The following is a 7,942-nucleotide window of genomic DNA, read 5'->3' as shown; positions in this document are numbered from 1 at the left end:
TCTCAAAAGGGATGATTTGACTTCCTATTCTTTGTCTTACATGAATATTTTTGGGTTTTAGACTGTTGATGGAATAAAACAAGATATTTGAATACATCTCCTCGGGCTCTGGGGAATCATGTCAAGTATTTGTTTACTATTTTCTTTCATTTTATAGACCGAACACATAAATGATCAATCAAGAAAATAAATCAATAAGGAAAAGTCATCAGTTGTGGCTCAAAAAACAATATTACAAATCTGTAATACTGCCACTTTTTGGATGTGTATGTACGTGTGTATCACTGTACAAGTGTGTCAGCATGACTCGTCTTGTGTGGGTGGAGTTGTTGCAAAGGTGTGTGTGTTCTCAGCCTTGTAGGTTCATTTATTACTGTTTATTTCCCCATGCCAGTGGTAATCAGAAGCAGGATTAGTGTTAACTGCCACCCAGTCACTGGCAGGCTCCACGTGGGCCACCTCAGGCCCCTTCTGCTGAGTGGCCTGACCGGGTGTTGTGTGGGACCTGCTCACAGTGACGAGGGACTGGGAGTCCGCTAATCCTGAAGAAAGACCCCCGTCTGGCCTCCTCTCTGGGCCACCTATCACCACATCACAGAGCCCAAGCACCAACACTATGCCTGGCCCAGTGGATGAGCTAATGAACACTGAGAGGAGAGGAGAGGAGAGGAGAGGAGAGGAGAGGAGAGGAGGAGTGTGTTTCTATGTGTATGTGTGTGAGAGAGACACAGAGAGGGGAGAGAGCTGGACCACCCACCCGGAGGATTCAGAGGCACAGGATTCACAGCCCATTCTGTTGACCTGCCACACCGCCCCGACTCTGGGCAAGGCCCTCCCCAATTGTTCCGCCTGCTAACATGAGGAGGGGGTTAGACAAGGAGGAATGGGGGTGGACGAGCAGTAAACAGTGGGCTGAGCTTCTCTCCTTCAGCGCACAAAGGGGCTGAATTGTGTCGGGACTGGAGCACTTTTTAGAGTGGCCCTGCCATGGGGCCTGAATGAAACATCTGTGGAGGCTGAGCCCGAGGGAGAAAATGCTATTTTGCTGTTCAACCACACTGACAACCTGTTTTCTCTTCCTTCACACCCCCTCCCCTCCCACACACACACACACACACACACACACACACGCACACACACACACACACACACACACAACACACACACATCACCACCACCTCTCACTGTTATTTCTCCCTTGGCCTTGTAAAACTATTCATACTGTATACTCACATTTGCCAAGCAAGTAACAGAGAAGCAAAAGAAAATGAGGAAGAAAGCTGAGAGGTGACTTAAAAGTTTGTTTGAGGATACAGTCAACTGGAAACTGGGGTTTTTACATATTTTTTTCCACATACTTAAGAAATCTGCATGACTTTTTTTTTTCAATTCAGTTGAATTCAGTTTAATTTATTTCACCAGGAAAATCCACTTAGTATCAATACTACTTTCCGGGGAGTCCCTGGTACATATATCAAACACAAACAATACGAAAATTAAAACATATCAAACAGTAGTAACAGTCAGCAAAGCCTGTTGATCAAGTGTACTGGTGTCCAGATTTCAGTTCATATTTGAAAGCCTGTAGATTCCCTGTGTAGATTCCAAGGTTATGGTTAACAACTTTGACATTACTTATAAAAAAAAATGTTGAGATCACAATGACGAATGTAAAAAATGTCACAATGAAAAATCTAGAGACATGACTGTTTAAATATAGTTTGATTTAGCAAATGTCAGGGTTACGTAGGGGAAAAAGTGAAAATATACAAAAAAAAGGTTTTTCCAAAATCTGATTTCAAATTCTACAAGGAAAGTGCCAGTTTATCACAACACAGGTCTTATTTTAGTAGCTTCGGCCATCATTTCTCTGAATTTATGATAACATTGTATACATTCAACCAAGTTAATTGCTGAGATCTGGGATGACTGTGGTGGTGGTGATCTAAAACCACTTTATTTGGAAGTAAATATGAAATGTTAGATAATAATCAGTGATCTGAAAGATTGTCGACAGCTATGGTTAGGACAGTAGGTCAGAGCTGAAAGAAGGAGTCAGTGTGTAAACTATGATGGATGTTTACAGTGTTTGGGCTATAATTTTATTGTTCGCCGACATTTTCTCCTCCAACTAAGTTTGGCTATCCTGAGGTTTTGTTTAAGACCTGTGTGTTCGTGTGACTGCTTGCGGTTCTTGCCCCATCTAACTTTTTTTTTAGCAATGTTGCTGCCTTCCCAGACCTCAACAGTTATGTAATGATTGCTATGGCATTGATGGTCAAAACATAAGTTATAAACAGGGTCTCTCTCTTAATTCCTAAATTGTGCGAGTTCACAGGCTGCAGGTAGCTGTGCTGAGCTGTGCTTTCCTAAGATGGATACAGTGAATACACGAGTGTATGGAGGCTATCGTGAGTGTCAGCATCCACAGAGAGTGCTGGAAGTCCATCCATCAACATCACCTCTGCAAACTCCCCCCTCCCTGAGAGAACCCCCCACACTCTCAGCCCTCTTTCCCCGCAGTCCTGTCCTCCTCCACCATATGCAGCTCAAAGAGAGAGAAACCACTGAGACATTTCAGTTTAATTGAAGGGGAAACAAAGATCCCTGCCTACTTCCTGGTCACCCATTTTCTTTAATCAATTTCCTCCCTTTGGTCCTATATCATCTGTAATTACTTTCCCTTTCCCGCCCCTTGTGAGCTCCTCCTGGAGCAACGGTCCTCACACACACATAAAGACGCACACACTTATTGCTAACCCCCTACCGTAAGCAGGCAATACCTTCTGCATCAATACTCGTTGCCCCCTTTGGCTCCTCCAGCCTGAACAATGGAGAAGACCCACTGGCTCCAGAACCCCACCAAGCAACCCCTGACCCTGCCCACCTACTCTACTAAATCCCTACACACACACACACACACACACACACACACACACACACACACACACACACACACACACACACACACACACACACACACACACACACACACAGGTTCATGTGGTATGTACTCTTACATTCAAGTCATAGACATTGTCACACATGCACACTAAGCTCACACGAGCCTGCAGTAAATGGGGGGAGGGAGAAAAGGAGGGGAGGTGAGGGGGGAGTAAGGGGCACTTTAAATACCAGCTCAGCTTATAATCACTGGAGTTTGAACTTAGAAGACTCCTTATGCTAAGAGGTCAAGAAGCCAGAACACTCATTCGCTCTTTTCTTTCTTCCCTGCTGCCCTCTGTCACTCACTTCTCTCAATGGGTCTCTCTGATCCATAAGCTGGTTACATACAGTGACACCAGCCAAGCTGCGCCAACGCTGATATCCTGAGGAAATCTTCCAGTAAAACAATGAGTGTGTTGTCCTCCCAGTATTTTCAACCGATGTGTATAAGTAAGACAAATTCATTGTGGCACAGCTTTGACTTCCTCCTGTGCTTAAGCAACACAAAGTGAATCTTTTGCGAAATTAAATGTTCTGGAGGATCTGAGCTTTATTTGTGAACAGTTCCCAAGGGAATTCATTAAATGTAACTTACCTGCCAAAGTGAATTAAGAAGACAATGCCTGTAAATATAACATCTAGCGTTGAACCCATTGCTTACCTCAGGACATTTTCTGTACATCTGGATGAAAATGCCCCCCAAATTATGCACCTTTATTGGACTTCACATTTCCCAAATATGACCACCCAGAGAACACAGATCATACCACCCACGCACTATTGAGTGGATTTATCTCTCAGCTGATGCTGGTGTGCTTGATGAATGAAAGCGGCTTACAGTATTGGCATTGTTACCTTGTTTGATGAGGAAGCGAAACATCAGAAACTCTTATATAAATAGGAATTAGCCATGGGAATGGGAGAGGAAAGGCGTTGCCTGCAGGCAACAAGCACGGTGTAAATGCCAAGGAAAGTGCTGGTGCAATATTGTAAAAAATAAAGAGCTAAGGCAGAAATGTTTGTGTGTGGTAAAGACAGATCTAAAATTGGCTTCCAGTTAGTCAGTAGTGCATTGGGATTACACAGACAGGAGGTGGTATCAGCCAGAGGATACAGAAAGTGCAGCAGCTAATGATTATTTTCATTATCACTTAGTCGTTTCATAACGTTTTGATTAACCCGGGTAATGATTTGGTCCAAAAATTCTTCCCACAATTTCCCAGACCCCAAGGTGACTTTCTCTAATTGCTTGCTTTGTGCAGCCAACAGTCCAAAACCAAAACATATTCAATTTACATCAAGGTAAAACAGAGAAAAGCAACAAATCCTCACATTTGAGAAGCTGACACCACTCTAACTTTGCGATCTCTGCCTGACATTTGCTTGATTAATCAATCATCAAATTCGCTGTTAATTCATTTTCTGTAGATATATGACAGTAAACTGCATATCTTTGGGTTTAAGTGGATGTTCAGAATGGAAACAAACCTGTGTTGAAATGCAAGGGCCGGTGTTGGTGGAGGCATGTTGTTCCAGGTAGCAGTGAAACAACAAAAGTCTGAACGTGCCCTTAGACACAACCCTGAGCTCTTGTAAATTATGCTGGGGTTTTTTTTAAAAATGTTTTCTGACATTTTATAGCATAAAAACAATGAATCAATTAAAAATATGCAGATTAATCAGTAGTGACAATAATCGTGAGTTGCAGCCCTATAGTTATAGTCTTGAGATACTTGTGTGCAGGACATGTGGATTCAAGAAAGAGGATACAGTCTCTCTGTCTGTCAGAGTGCATTTACCAACCAGCTGTTTTTAAATTCAGACACACTGGCAGGACTCCAGCACTTTTAGCGTACCATCATCTGTACTGTGCCACCTCTGCAATAGATAAAACCAACTGGTATCAATCTTCACACACACACAAACACACACACACACACACACACACACACACACACACACACACACACACACACACACACACACACACACACACATGCTTGACAGACCATTGGTGTGGGCCTTCCTGTGTGGGATTAAAGAAAGAAGACAGCAGGAAGTAGAAGAAAAGGACAAGATGGATTTTGGCCCCAGAATTTCTGGAGTATTTTCAAGAGTCTAATGTGCAAATGATAACGGTTCATCCAAACCGTGTGTGTGGTCAGGTGGTGACACACATGCAAGCATGTTCACACACAGCCGTGCCCACACACATACTGTGTGTACACATGCTTGCACACATCGACTCAGTGATTGGAGCCTTTGGTCTTCATCAGGTCAATCAGTGGAACCGTGAGACCTGGAGGCTGGGAGGCTTCTGCTTCCAGACTTCAATGTGGCCTGTTCCAGTAACTCCTGAATAAATACAGACCATCATTGAGTAAGTGCGTATGTGTGTGCGTGTGAGTGAGGGAGAAAGAGAAATAAAGCAAGGGAAAGAGAGTAGTAGTAGTAGTAGTATTAGAATCTGGGAACAAGCTCTGTGTGGGGTACAAAATGAAAATTAGAGGGCATGACCTCATTGTCATTTACTGTAGCACACATTACACATTATCCATTCAGGTCATTAGCCCAACCATCAGCTCTGAGGCACCCATAATGCTCAGGGTCTGCTCGGACATCAAGTACAGGATGTGTGGTACAGCGTTCCGTGGTGGTGAATATGCCCTGGGTGGAGTGTGTTCATTAAAGACTAAGAGATGTTTGTTCTTGCTATCACATTGAGGGCCCACCTGCGACTCGCTGTGAACTTGTGAGTGCGCATGTATGTATTATATGTATGTGGTTGCTTCATACACACACTCACAAACACAAGGAAAGCCCACCAAAGGCAGAGCCCACCACAGAAGGTGCACAGATGTGCTGCTGGCTACAAGCAGAGGTAGGTCTTGCATTCAGAAGTGATAGTTCTCATATGGCATATGGCAGTAATAGTGAAATATCTGACATTATTTCCATTCAGAGAAGGAAGACAGACTGTAACGTTATTTAGTGTAAAAGATATATTCATGACCTTTTTTTTTTTTTAAATTAAATTATGTATAGACACCGATAAGAAAAGCGTTTAATCATGGAGTTCCACTTCACTGGTGGTTTGTGTGACAGCTGGTGATTGATTTTGTTTGTGTTGGGAATTTAGGAAAAATATATGTTTAGCCTGAATTCAGAACCACAGTAGTAGGAAGACCACTGGGTCCTTCTTCATCATGAAGATGAACAATCTTTTCTCCTTCTCTCCTCCTCTTGATATGAGCACATATCAAGAGCTTTGTGTCTGTACTGTATGTTCAGACACAAAACATATGTGTACAGTGGGTTAGTATGGAATTATGCTAGTGGTGCTCACGGACTTGAAAAATTACATTTAAACAAGAATCTATAGACAGACAAATCCTCTAACCTAAATGACCATATAGGTCATTTGTCCCTACCCTGGATACGACCCATAGGAGCGTATCCATGGCCCCTAGGGTGGCAGGCATAGCAGACCTTTGCCGTCATGGTTACAATAATAAACATACAGTTGAGGTTGTGGAACAGTAATGGATAAAAAAAACCAAACAAACCCTGACTATCGGTTTCACACAGGTAACGCACAGCGGTCTCCTGTGAAAGTCCCATCCATCCTCCTCCTAATGCAAAACTTTTTTCGCTGTATTTACGACATCACCTAAGTTTCTTCTTTGCTCCCGTCATAATTACTACGGCCGCTAGAGGTCGCCTAACAATAAAATGTAACTATGGATCATAATAACCTGCTTGGACAGACGATCTAGGGTCCAGTTTTGTACAGAAGGAGTCAGTCTCTTACAGTCTCTACTCACAATGACAATGCTAACATGCTGATGTTAAGCAGGTATAATGTTTACCATGTTCACCATCTTAGCTTAGTGTGTTAGCTTGCCAACATTAGTTAATTGGCACTAAACACGGCTGAGGCTGATGAGAATATGATTAGTTTTGCAGGTATTTGGTCATTAAACCAAATTATTGAAAATAATTACAAAAAAATGACATTTTGATGGTGCTAGATAAAGAGTTAATTAAGGGTGGTGGTAAAAATCTCAATGCCCAATATCTAAAAACCTGGCCAAATAAAACCAGAACTATATGAATGGCAAGATACCACAGAATTAGTGAATTTAGTGAAAAATTATTGTCCTTTTTATTCCACCAACAAACAGTCCAAATGGCTTTCAAACATTATGAATGCGGAAAAAAAATATCTCTGCCCAATGTCAAAATCGTCCCTTTTTCTCAGGAAAACCACAAATGTAGCAGATTAAAGCTATACCACACCAGGCCCATCAATGCCAGCTAGCTTCCCCTGCTATTTAATGACTTCTAATCCATCATTAGCAAGAAGTTAGGCCTGCCGCTGCCATAAGCTTTTCTCAGCTTTTGTGGTCATGCTACCACAAAATCTGCTCTGACTTGCTGCCACCTGGTTAGATAACTTGCAATGAAGCACATGCATGCATACACACTGGAAATTGTCTCACTTCCTGACAACAGCATGCGCCTCTCTCCACCTCGTAAAACTTGTTTATCTCATTTCAAGTTCCTTCAATAAAAATCATTTTTATAGAAAGTCTCCCTGCTTGTTTATTCCCAACAACCTCCTTTTGATCCGGCCCCGCAACAAGTGACGCTCAGGGCATGTTGTCAGTCTTACTGTAAATCACGGACCAAGTTTTCCTAGTACCGTGACACACGGCACAACTAGTCATGACCGTGGGGAGGGTCGCGGTGGAAATGGGGGTGAAGTGGGAGCAGAGCAGGGGTGTCCAGCAATGCGTCACCGATCCCCCGAGTGCTTTCATCTCCTCTGATAAGTGCCATACCTAATCAGGTTAAAACAGTGCATGCCTTGGAAAGAGAGGAAATTCCGGCCAAAACGGTAACGTATCTGTTCCTCTCTCATGCATCGCATTCCTCCAGCTAATTAGGAGTAAATATCTGACCCCGGAGAGAAAACGTCCACATTAGTCCAACC

Source organism: Xiphias gladius, chromosome 15, assembly GCF_016859285.1.
Source record: "Xiphias gladius isolate SHS-SW01 ecotype Sanya breed wild chromosome 15, ASM1685928v1, whole genome shotgun sequence".
Classification (NCBI taxonomy): domain Eukaryota; kingdom Metazoa; phylum Chordata; class Actinopteri; order Istiophoriformes; family Xiphiidae; genus Xiphias; species Xiphias gladius.
The sequence above is the reverse complement of the archived record's forward strand: the minus strand, read 5'-3'. Positions refer to the sequence as shown.